Source organism: Salvelinus fontinalis, chromosome 24 (assembly GCF_029448725.1).
Source record: "Salvelinus fontinalis isolate EN_2023a chromosome 24, ASM2944872v1, whole genome shotgun sequence".
Lineage (NCBI taxonomy): Eukaryota > Metazoa > Chordata > Actinopteri > Salmoniformes > Salmonidae > Salvelinus > Salvelinus fontinalis.
In genome coordinates, this window is record NC_074688.1 from 40,242,276 (window position 1) to 40,255,391 (window position 13,116).

Sequence of the window (13,116 nt, forward strand, 5' to 3'; positions counted from 1 at the left end):
ATTGTTCTTTTGTTTTATGTTCGTTTTTAAATTGGCATACAAAAAAAACTTTAGAAAAAGCATGATGGATATGATGTTTTATATACACAATGTCAGAAACCTGCACTTATCTATCCACTGCTTGCTCATATTAGCAACGTAGCCCAGCCTCTATTACTATCCCACCTCCCTCTCTCATCCTGTACCCCGGGGAAACAATAAACACTAGAACCACATCCCACTCATTGAGAGGGAGTGTATGGGCAGTTCCAGCGTCTTAGGGGGCACTTTCATCTCTATAAAAGAGGAACCCTTTTGCCTGCCCTCACAGACACAGCTGCCCTGCTGAAGGCTGGCATGGCACTGAGAACAGACGTGGTTCTACAGCTGCTGGTGGTGTTGATGAGGGGTATGGCTGCTCCAGCCACAATCTGCTCTCTGCTGGGCCAACCCGCTCTGCCTCTCCTGTCTGCCGAGGGGGACATCAACATTGGGGCAGTGTTCCCTCTACATAGGAATGCCCACTTCAAGGTCCATTCGTTCACCTCCAGACCAGAGAAAACACCCTGTATCAGGTAGGTTTTGAAAAAAACTGTCTTTGGGAACTTTTAGCAGTTTTGGAATATTTCTCATCAAGATAGAGTCTTTCACTGAAATTAGGCACGATGCTTAATAGCACTATTGTAGATGATCTGTGCATTTATCTTTGGACAAAACAAGTATACAAATTGTTTCTGTTATACTAAACACTATTCAACTCATCTCGACCGAGTAAGTCGCTCTGGATAAGAGCGTCTGCTAAATGACTTAAATGTAAATGAGTATATCAGTTTTGCTGGCATATGTGATTGTGGCATATGTGATTCCTGGCTTCAACCAAATTATTTTTTTGCGTTTGTTACCGCTGTCCAGTTTCAACCCACGTGAGTTCCAGTTTGCACAGACCCTGATCTTTGCCCTGGAGGAGATCAACAACAGCAGTGATCTTCTCCCAGGACTGTCTCTGGGTTACCAGGTCTATGACTCCTGCGGCTCTGCCCCCCTTGCCATCCACTCAGCCCTGGCCCTGATGAACAGCCCTGGGCCTGAGGACAGCCTGGGAGACCCCTCCTCCTGCTCCAGATCTCCCGCCGTGTTGGGTATTGTAGCGGAGTCAATCTCCACATCCACCATCGGAATATCATCCCTGGTCGGACCATTCAGCATCCCTGTGGTGAGACACCTTCTGGTTTGGGCTCTTTAGAGGTAGTATAATCAATGTCAGCTATGTAGGAAAGATCAATTCAAATCTTCCTGTTTCTTCCACACAGATCAGCCACTTTGCCACCTGTGCGTGTCTGAGTAACAGAAAAAAGTTCCCCTCCTTCTTCAGAACCATCCCCAGTGACTTCTACCAGAGCAGAGCCCTGGCAAAGCTGGTCAAACACTTTGGATGGAACTGGGTGGGAGTGGTGAACAGCAACAATGACTATGGAAACAACGGCATGGCCACATTCATGGAGGCAGCGTGGCATGAAGGGGTCTGTGTAGAGTACCAAGAGGCCATCCACCGCACAGACCCCCGAGAGAAGATCCTGGAAACCGTCAGGGTGATCAGGAAGGCCACAGCCAGGGTGGTGGTGCTGTTCCTTGGCTTGGGGGACCTCCTCCCCCTGCTGAATGAGTTGGCTCTGGAGGGAGACCCAGGGCTGCAGTGGGTGGGCAGCGAGGCCTGGATCACAGCCAGAGTGCTGACGGAGAACAAGGCCTACGGCTTCCTGAGGGGGGCGGTGGGCTTTGCCATCAGGAATGCCAGGCTGGATGGTCTGGAGGGGTTCCTAGACAAGGTGCACCCCTCCCAGGCGCCAGACAACACCCTGCTCAGGGAGTTCTGGGAGTCTGTGTTCCAGTGCTCCTTCGAGGGGGGCAGCAGCACGCTGTGCACAGGAACAGAGAGCTTAGCAAAGCTGAAGAACCAATACACGGACGTGTCAGAGCTGAGAATATCCAATAAAGTTTACACAGCTGTATATGCCATTGCACACGCTCTACACAACCTACTGACAGACTTAAAGAATGACACAGACAGCGGCAACAGACCAGTCTACTCACCACAGCAGGTGAGCAGGCTCCAGATACAACAAAACATAAATAACATATCATATGAATCATCCCACTCTTATTTTTCGCGGTGTCTCTCTCTGTGTCTCTCTGTGTCTCTCTGTGTCTCTCTGTCTCTCTTTGTGTTTCTCTCTGTCTCTCTGTCTCTATCTGTCTCTCTCTGTCTATGTCTCTCTGTGTCTCTGTGCCTCTCTCTCTCTCTCAATGTCTCTCTCTCAATCTCTCTCACTCTCTCACTCTCTCTCTCTCTCTCTCTCTCTCTCTCTCGCTCTCTCGCTCTCGCTCTCGCTCTCTCGCTCTCTCGCTCTCTCGCTCTCTCGCTCTCTCGTTCGCTCTCTCTCTGTCTCTCTCCATGTTGTTGAGCAGGTGCTACAGTACCTGAAGGAGGTGAGGTTTAGAGTAAAGACAGGAGAGGAGATCTGGTTCGATGCTAACGGAGATGTGGTGGCGTGCTACGAGCTAGTGAACTGGCAGCAGGAGGAGAATGGGACCCTGCAGTTCCATGCTGTGGGGCTGTATGATTCCTCGATGCCCCCTGAACAGCGCATTACCTTCAACAAGGGAAAACTGGTCTGGGCAGGGGGCCAGGCAGAGGTAGGACTAAATACCTGTTGACTACGTTGCAAAAGCATAACACATGCAAACCTCAAACCACTACAAATGTAAAACATGCATTCTATAATGTTTACGTAATCCACATAGTCTATCTCAATTGTCTTTTTTTGTATTGGTAATATAACTTTCAGAAGTAGTGACATTAAATCATTTCTGCACGTTTATTTATATAAAATACACCATTATTCAGACGTGTTGTATTTCTCTACAGGCACCTGCAGGGGTGTGCAGTGAGAGCTGTCCCACAGGCACTCGTAAGGCTGTACAGAAAGGAAAGCCTGTATGCTGTTATGACTGTGTACCATGTGCGGAGGGAGAGATCAGTAACATCACAGGTAATATATAATGCATTTAGGGCTACCTGCAATACTTTCAAGCTCTGTCACTGCCCAACAAGACTAATAGATGTGGAAAAACACATGACACAGTGATTCATGGAATGAATGACGTTCTAATCTCCTTACAGATTCTAACGGCTGCTATCGATGTGACTTGGAGTATTGGTCAAATGAAAAAAGAGACCACTGTGTGTTGAAACCAGTTGAATTCCTCTCCTATGAAGAAATGATGGGCATAGTTCTGGTGTTTTTCTCCTTACTGGGGTCCGGTGTTACTACTCTGGTAGCTGTTGTGTTTTCAATTCATAAGGACACCCCCATCGTCAGGGCCAACAACTCTGAGCTGAGCTTCCTGCTGCTCTTCTCCTTGACTCTGTGTTTTCTTTGTTCTCTTACTTTCATTGGCCGGCCCTCTGAGTGGTCCTGTATGCTGCGTCACACAGCGTTTGGGATCACCTTCGTCCTCTGCATCTCTTGTGTCCTGGGGAAAACAATAGTGGTGTTGATGGCCTTCAGGGCTACACTTCCAGCCAGTAATATCATGAAATGGTTTGGTCCTCCACAGCAGAGACTCAGTGTTCTGGCTTTCACTCTCATACAGGTTCTGATCTGTGTTCTTTGGTTAACAGTCTCCCCTCCTTTCCCCTACAAGAACATGAAGACCTATAAGGAAAAGGTCATTCTAGAGTGTGATGTGGGTTCAGCTATTGGTTTCTGGGCTGTGTTGGGGTATATAGGACTCCTGGCTCTCTTGTGCTTTGTGCTGGCTTTTCTGGCTCGAAAGCTGCCTGATAACTTCAATGAGGCCAAATTCATCACCTTCAGCATGCTCATATTCTGTGCAGTCTGGATCACCTTCATCCCAGCTTATGTCAGCTCTCCTGGGAAGTTCACTGTAGCTGTGGAGATCTTTGCTATTCTGGCCTCCAGTTTTGGTTTACTTTTCTGCATATTTGCTCCTAAATGTTTCATTATATTGCTGAGGCCAGAGCAAAACACCAAGAAACATATGATGGGGAAGACATCCAATGACAAACGATATTAAAGAAACATATTTTGGGAAAGGCGTCAACCAGAGCCCTTCAGGATGAATACTGACCATTGACCTATTCAAAGTCTTTCTATAATAAACACAGACACATCATTTCAAAGTCAGTCATGGGTTAACCTCATCCCCAGGCTCAATTGATACCAAAAAAATCTCATGTGATCATATTACTTTTAGGAAGCCCCAACTGATTCTGAGTTTTGGCATATATAATTTCTTTATAATTTTCACCTTTATTTTATCAGGTAAGCTAGTTGAGATCAAGTTCTCATTTACAACTGTGACCTGGCCAAGATAAAGCAAAGCAGTGCGACACAAACAACAACACAGAGTTACACATGGAATAAACAAACATGGAGTCAATAACACAATAGAAACGGTGTCCCACACAGTGTGTGCAAATGAGGTAGGATAAGGGAGGTAAGGCAATAAATAGGCCATAGTGGCGAAATAATTACAATATAGCAATTAAACACTGGAATGATAGATGTGCAGATGATGAATGTGGAAGTAGAGATACTGGGGTGCAAATTAGCAAAATATGAAGGTTACATGTGAGAACTAGGTGCAAACTTTCTGATTTCCTGCTTTCACTTCCTTGTTTAGCTTAATTCGTTTGTAGAGGGCAGGTTCTAAGGGTTTTGTTGGTTGGTGATGGACTGAGATATCAACCAATGTAAATCCGCTCCTGCCATGGACTCCATTCCTGACTCTTCATGAGACATTGTGAGAGACGGTTCGAAAGAGAAAGAGCCTCCTGGTGAACAAGATCTTTAATGGATACATAGATGTTCAATAAGTCCAATAAGTCCTGAACAAACATCCAACAGCACATTATGCCAAGCAGCCATATCTACATGGGTGTGGTCGCACATTATGAAAGTCATGACAATAATGAAGCAGAAAGAAAATCTCATTTTTTGACATAGCCGATGTTTCTCACTGCTCTACCCCAGCGGCCACTGACAGCCTGGTGTGCTTCCACAGGCCCCCTCAGTGACCCCCTCAGTGACTGCTGCTGTCCAGTCCAGGTCCAGATCAGGAGCCCACACACAAGCCCCTTACTGAGCCTCTGTCTCACAGGCCTGTTCTGGACAAGCATGGTCTACTATCTCATCAAAAACAACATTGACTTCTTAAACCTCTCCTCATAGGCCTGTGGGCCACAACCCAATGTGTGTCAATACACCAATGGGCATGTGGCATTGATACCACCATCAATACAAAACAAGGTTTCAGTGAAATGTGTTGTAATGAATTTATGTCTGTGCTGCATGTATCGTGTAATGTATTGGCAACCCTTCATGTAATATTACATTGGTTGTCATAAGCAATTCAGCTCTCTAATATCTTTGGATCTCCAGTCTTACATGAATTATCACAATGCTAGAGAAAGACACAAATAAATAAAAACACTAGAATGGTCATTTTCTATGAATTGTGTGACTTGCTTCAGCTGGCCAAATGTATCTGTATGTAGTAGTAGAAACAAAAGTAAAAGTTAATCAAATCAAATCAAATGTTGTTAGTCACATGAGCTGAATACAACTGGTCTGGACCTTACAGTGAAATGTTTACTTACGAGCCCCTAACCAACAATGCAGTTTAAAGAAATACAGATAAGAATAAGAAATTAAATGAACAAGTAGTTAAAGAGCAGCAGTAAAATAACAATAGTGAGACTATATACAGGGGGGTATAGGTACAGAGTCAATGTGCGGGGACACCGGTTAGTTGAGCTAATATGTACATGCAGGTAGAGTTATTAAAGTGACTATAGATAGATGATGACAACAGACAGTAGCAGCAGTGTAAAATAGGGTTCTCTTATGGAGACAGTCAAAGAACACTTTGGAACTCTATTTTTTCCTGGGAGGGGTAGGAGTAGTAGTAGTAGTAGTAGTAGTAGTAGTAGTAGTAGTAGTAGTAGTAGTAGTACTAGTAGTAGTAGTAGTAGTAGTAGTAGTAGTAGTAGTAGTAGTAGTAGTAGTAGTAGTAGTGTTAGAAGTAGTAGTAGTAGTAGTAGTAGTTGTAGTAGTAGTAGTAGTGGTAGTAGTAGTAGTAGTAGTATTGGTAGAAGTAGTAGTGGTAGTAGTAGTAGCAGTACTAGTGGTAGTATGCCTAGTATTATTAGTAGTGGTAGTAGGTCTAGTGGTAGTATGCTTAGCGGTAGTAGCTGTGGAAGTAGGCCTAGTTGTAGTAGACCTAGCGTTAGCAGTTGTGGTAGTAGGCCTAGAGGTAGTGGTAGTAGTAGTAGTAGTGGTAGTAGTGGTAGTAGTAGTAGTAGTAGTAGTAGTAGCAGTAGTAGTAGTGGTAGTAGTGGTAGTAGTAGTGGTAGTAGTAGTAGGAGGAGTAGTGGTAGTAGTAGTAGTAGTAGTAGTAGTAGTAGTGGTAGTAGTAGTAGTAGTAGTAGTAGTAGGAGTAGTAGTAGTAGTAGTAGTAGTAGTAGTAGTAGTAGTAGTAGTAGTAGTAGTGGTAGTAGTAGTAGTAGTGGTAGTAGTAGTAGTAGTAGTAGTAGTAGTAGTAGTAGTAGTAGTAGTAGAGGTAGTAGTGGTGGTAGTAGTAGTGGTAGTAGTGGTAGTAGTGGTAGTAGTAGTAGTAGTAGTAGTAGTAGTAGTAGTGGTAGTAGTAGTAGTAGTAGTGGTAGGAATAGTAGTAGTAGTAGTAGTAGTAGTAGTATTAATAGTAGTTGTAGTAGTCGTGGTAGTAGTAGTGGTGGTAGTAGTAGTAGTAGTAGAAGTAGTAGTAGTAGTAGTAGTAGTGGTAGTAGTAGTAGTAGTGGTAGTAGTGGTAGTAGTAGTGGTAGTAGTAGTAGTAGTAGTAGTAGTGGTAGTAGTAGTAGTATTAGTAGTGGTAGTAGTAGTAGTAGTAGTAGTAGTAGTAGTAGTAGTAGTGGTAGTAGTAGTAGTAGTAGTAGTAGTAGTAGTAGTAGTGGTAGTAGTGGTAGTAGTAGTAGTAGTAGTAGTAGTAGTAGTAGTAGTAGTAGTAGTAGTAGTAGTAGTAGTAGTAGTAGTAGTAGTAGTGGTAGTAGCAGCAGTAGTAGTAGTAGTAGTAGTAGTAGTAGTAGTATTAGTAGTAGTAGTAGTAGTAGTAGTAGTAGTAGTAGTAGTAGTGGTAGAAGTAGTTGTAGTAGTAGTAGTAGTAGTAGTAGTAGTAGTAGTAGTAGTAGTAGTAGTAGTTGTGATTGTAGGCGTAGTGCTAGTAGTAGTAGTAGTGGTAGTGGTAGTTTAAAAGTTGTGGTAGTAGCCCTAGTAGTATTAGTAGTAGTAGTGGTAGTAGTAATAGTAGAGGTAGTGGTAGTAGTTGTAGTGGTAGTAGTAGAACTAGTGGTAGTAGGCCTAGTAGTAGTAGTAGCTGTGGTAGTAGGCCTAGTGGTAGTAGTAGTAGTGGTAGTAGTGGTAGTGGTAGTAGTAGGCCTAGTCGTAGTAGTAGTAGTAGTAGCTGTAGTAGGAGGCCTAGTGGTAGTAGTAGCAGTAGTGGTAGTAGGCCTAGTAGTATTACTAGTAGTAGTAGTATTGGTTGTAGTAGTAGTGGGAGTGGTAGTAGTTGTTGTGGTAGTAGGCCTAGTGGTAGTAGTAGTAGTAGTAGTGGTAGTAGTCGTTGTGGTAGTAGGCATAGTGGTAGTAGACCTAGTGGTAGTAGTAATAGTAGTGGTAGTAGGCCTGGTGGTAGTAGTAGTAGTAGTGGTAGTAGGCCTAGTGGTACTAGTAGTATTAGTGGTAGTGGTAAGTTTTGTAGTGGTAGTAGTAGTATTAGTAGTAGAAGTGGTAGTATTGGTAGCAGGCCTAATGGTAGTAGTAGTAGAAGTGGTAGTAGTGGTTGTAGGCCTAGTGGTAGTGTTAGTAGTATTTAGTATTTGTGGTAGGAGGCCTAGTAGTAGCAGTAGTATTGGTAGTGGTAGTATTCCTGATGGTGGCAGTAGTAGTGGTAGTGGCAGTAGGCCTAGTTGTGGTAGTATTAGTGGTAATGGCAGTACGCCTAGTTGTTGTAGGCCTACTGGTAGTAGTAGTAGTGGTAGTAGGCCTAGTAGTACTAGTGGTAGTAGGCCCAGTGGTAGTAGTGATAGTAGTGGTAGTAGGACTTGTGGTATTAGTAGTAGTTGTGGTAGTAGCCTAGTGGTAGTGGTTGTAGTTTGGTAGTAGGCCTAGTGGTAGTGGTAGTAGTGGAAGTAGGCCTAGTGGTAGTAGTCCTAGAAGTAGTAGACCTATCGGTGGTTGTGGTATTAGTGGTGGTAGTAGTAGTAGTTGTAGTGGTTGTAGGCATATTCGTAGTAGTGGTAGTAGGCCTAGTGTTAGTAGTAGTAGTGGTAGTAGTAGTAGTAGTAGTGGTAGTAGTAGTGGTAGTAGTAGTAGTAGTAGTAGTGGAAGTAGTGATAGTATGCCAAGTGCTAGTTGTAGTAGTATTAGTAGTATTAGGCCTAGTGGTAGTAGTAGTAGTAGTAGTAGTAGTAGTAGTAGTAGTAGTACTGGTAGTAGGCCTAGTGGTTTAATAAGTAGTAGTTGTGGTAGTAGGCCTAGTAGTAGTGGTAGAAGTATTGGTAATAAGCCTAGTGGTATTAGTAGTATAAGTGGTAGTGGTAGTATTTGTAGTGGTAATAGGCATAGTGGTAGTAGTGTTAGTAGTAGTAGTGGTTGTAGTAGGCCTAGTGGTAGTAGTAGTAGTAGTAGTGCAAGTAGTAGTTGTGGTAATAGGCATAGTGGTATTAGTAGTAGTTGTGGTAGTAGGCCTAGTGGTAGTAGTTGTGGTAGTAAGCCTAGTGGCAGTAGTATAGGTTGTTGTAGTAGGCCTAATGGTATTAGTAGTAGTAGTGGTAGTAGTGGTATTAGGCCTAGTGGTATTAGTAGTAGTTGTGGTAGTAGTCCTGGTGGGAGTGGTAGTAGTGGTAGAAGGCCTAGTGGTAGTAGGCCTTATGGTATTAGTGGTGGTAGTAGACCTAGTGTTAGTAGTAGTAGTGGTAGTAGGCCTAGTGTTAGCAGTAGTAGTTGTAGTAGTAGTAATGTTAGTAGGCCTAGTGATAGTAGCAGTAGTTGTAGTAGGCCTAGTGGTAGTGGTAGTAGTGGTGGTAGGCCTTGTGGTAGTAGTAGTGGTGGTGGTAGTAGCCCTAGTTGTAATACAACTAATGGTAGCAGTGGTAGTAGATCTAGTGGTAGTAGTCCAAATGGTAGTAGTGGTAGTAGACCAAGTGGTAGTCGGCCTAGTGGTTGTAGGCCTAGTGGTAGTAGGCCTAATGGTGGTAGTGGTATTAGTGGTGGTAGTAGGCCTAGTGGTTGTAGGCCTAGTGGTTGTAGGCCTAGTGGTTGTAGGCCTAGTGGTAGTAGGCCTAATGGTGGTAGTATGCCAAATGGTAGTGGTGGTAGTAGACTAAGTGTTAGTAGGCCTAGTGGTAGTAGGCCTAGTGGTAGTAGGCCTATTGGTGGTAGTGGTATTAGTGGTGGTAGTATTCTCAATTACATGAAATTAGTGTTTCAAGACAAAGGAGGGTTGAGGAAGTGTATTTCACTGAGAATCGGGACGTGACTGCCAAGTATGACATTGTCAACTGGCAGCCGAAGGAGGATGGCAGTGTGGAGTGAGTTACTGTGGGTCTCTATGATGCATCGCTACCTGCAGACAGGCAACATACTATCAACAACAGCTCCTTGGTATGGACACAGCATTTTGTAAATGCATGCTAGGTGTTGTAGGCTGTCATTTGTAACAGTACACAGAGTAAGTTGATTGTGTCACATTGGTCACTAATGGAAAGCACCCACACTTCATTGCAGGGGCCTGTGGATATAGGACTCCTGCCTCTCTTGTCCTTTATGCTGGCTTTTCTGGCTGGAAAGCTGCCTGATAACTTCAATGAGGCCAAATTCATCACCTTCAGCATGCTCATATTCTGTGCAGTCTGGATCACCTTCATCCCAGCTTATGTCAGCTCTCCTGGGAAGTTCACTGTAGCTGTGGAGATCTTTGCTATTCTGGCTTCCAGTTTTGGTTTACTTTTCTGCATGTTTTCTCCTAAATGTTTCATTATATTGCTGAGGCCAGAGCAAAACACCAAGAAACATATAATGGGGAAGACATACAATGATGTACGTTATAACATAACATTATGACATTATATCATTTAACATTATAACGTTATTAACATATTTTAGAAAATGCCTCCTATCTGAGACAGTATATGATAAATGTTCCGTAAAGAACATGTTTCCACATTAATAAAGAATATAAATCATTTGTGTGTTTTTAGTGTTGTGTGCATTTAAATACATCACATTCAACAAGAGTATTGATTATTACCTTTTGTCAAATAAAAGATTTTCAAACATGAACATGAGGACATTGTCGAAGATGAACAGGCTTTCTCAAGATGTTAATGTGTAAACAAAATCACAGGGCAGGAAGACAAACAGACAGACAGCTAGATAAATAGACAGACAGGCAGATAAACAGACAGATGCAGACAGACAGATTACCTGCAGCAGACACGCAGGACCTTTGACAAACACACACACACACACACACACACACACACACACACACACACACACACACACACACACACACACACACACACACACACACACACACACACACACACACACACACACACACACACACACACACACACACACACAGAGACAGACAGTAGGATGACTCTCTACAGATACAGAGGAGCTGCTGCTAATGCCACAGGGCTCAGCCCCAGGGGAGGAAACACCTCAAGGACCCCAGCTCATCCTCTAACACAACAATAACAGTAGCAGCTTCCAATCCAGGGACACAGTATCATATACAAATACCGTCAAATATTGTGCCATCTTTGCATTATTCACTATTTATTCCAAATTAAGTTGAAGTTGAAATAGAAACATTTTGTGTTTACATTTGATTTAAAAGTGCACAGGACCAATACAAAGGAAAAAGTCCAAATTAATTTCGTTGGAAGTAATGATACTCGTTTACTGTGTAATTTAACTCACCTGGGGTTAGTTGCACGTGCGTACAGGGAAAAAATAGTCATCAACAAGTTTTGAAAAGAAAAACAGAACATTCTGCTCCATCGCACTTCATTGTATAGAGCAAGGATGCCAAGTATAGTTGAAGTCGGAAGACCTACATAAGTCTGGTTCATCCTTGAGAGCAATTTCCAAACGCCTGAAGGTACTACGTTCATCTGTACAAACAATAGTTCACAAGTATAAACACTATGGGGCCTTGCGGCCGTAATTCCGCTGAGGAAGAAGATCCGTTCTGTCTCCTAGAGATGAACGTACTTTGGTGCGAGAAGTGCAATTCAATCCCAGAACAACAGCAAAGGACCTTGTGAAGATGCTGGAGGAAACAGGTACAAAAGTATCTATACTCACAGTAAAACGAGTAAAAGTTTGTGCCAAATGAGTTCTGTTTGACTCACAGATATAATTCAAACGGTTTTGGAAACTAGAAAGTGTTTTCTATCCAATAGTAATAACAATATGCATATTGTACGAGCAAGAATTGAGTACGAGGCCGTTTGAAATGGGCACCTTTTTTCTGGCTACTCAATACTGCCCCTGCAGCCCAAACAGGTTAATACATCGGAAATATTGGCTGGAATCACAAGACGCCTGTCTTTCATTTGCTGTACACTATGTATTTTTCAGAAATGTTTTATGATGAGTAATTAGGTATTTGACGTTGGTGTCTGTAATTATTATGGCTGCTTTCGGTGCAATTTCTGATTGTAGCTGCAATGTAAACTATGATTTATACCTGAAATATGCACATTTTTCAAACAAAACATAGATTTATTGAATAACATGTTATAAGACTGTCATCTGATGAAGTTGTTTGTTGGTTAGTTTGGTTGGTTCTTGGTTAGTTAGGTTGGCTTTGTGCATGCTACCTGTGCTGTGAAAAATGTCTGTCTTTTTTTTGTATTTGGTGGTGAGCTAACATAAATATACGTGCTGTTTTTGCTGTAAAACATTAAAAAAATCGGACATGTTGGCTGGATTTACTAGATATGTACCTTTCATTTGCTGTATTGGACTTGTTAACTTCTTATGGCTGCAGCCCGGCGTCGGTACACTTATGACAACAGCCACTTCAAGTGCAGGGCGCGAAATTCAAAAGATATTTTTTTTTAATATTTAAACTTCACACATTAACAAGTCCAATACAGCAAATGAAAGGTACACATCTTGTGAATCCAGCCAACATGTCCGATTTTTTTAATGTTTTACAGCGAAAACAGCACGTATATTTATGTTAATCGCAGTGTTAGAATTCTAAAAAATAACTTCATTACGACACCCAGCTTCGGTATAGCTAGAGTACCCCAAAGTTGGGCGCCGGCGACTAGTTCACATGTACGACAGATATATGAAATAGCATCATAAACTGTTTCTTACTTTTGCTGATCTTCCATCAGAATGTTGGACAAGGTGTCCTTTGTCAAGAACAATCGTTGTTTGGATTTAGAACGTCCATTTTCCCTCTTGAATTAGCAAGCACACTAGCCAAGTGGCACGAAGCTCTCCATGTCAACAAATGGAAGAGAACGGAACACGGTAAAACTCCCTGAAAAATTTCAATAATCTGATGAAACTATATTGAAAAAACATACTTTACGATGATATGGTCACATGTATCAAATAAAATCAAAACCGGAGATATTAGTCGCCTATAACGGCAGCTAAACAGAAGGCATATCCAAGTCCCTCTTCGAGCTCTCCAGAAAACAAGAAATGGGGGACACGTCATACAAAGAGCTTGTATTCGACTTCAGACCAAGATAAACACTAAATTTCTTCTCTCACCGCCTCTTGACATCCACGGGAAGGTCTATGAAGTGCACGTGTACTAATACGTATCATGCCCATTTATAGGCAGGAAGTAGAACAGAGCCTCGATTTCAGACTTTCCACTTCCTGGTCAGGAAGTTTGTGCCAAATGAGTTCTGGTTGACTCACAGATATAATTCAAACGGTTGTAGAAACTAGAGAGTGTTTTCTAACCAATAGTAATAATAATATGCATATTGTATGAGCAAGAATTGAGTAC

The 13,116-nt window shown here is 42.6% G+C and overlaps 1 pseudogene; it reads left to right on the forward strand.

Annotated features, from left to right (window-relative positions):
• The first annotated feature begins 322 nt into the window (after positions 1 to 322).
• Positions 323 to 5,512, forward strand: LOC129822428 (extracellular calcium-sensing receptor-like; annotated as a pseudogene).
• The last annotated feature ends 7,604 nt before the right edge of the window (positions 5,513 to 13,116 follow it).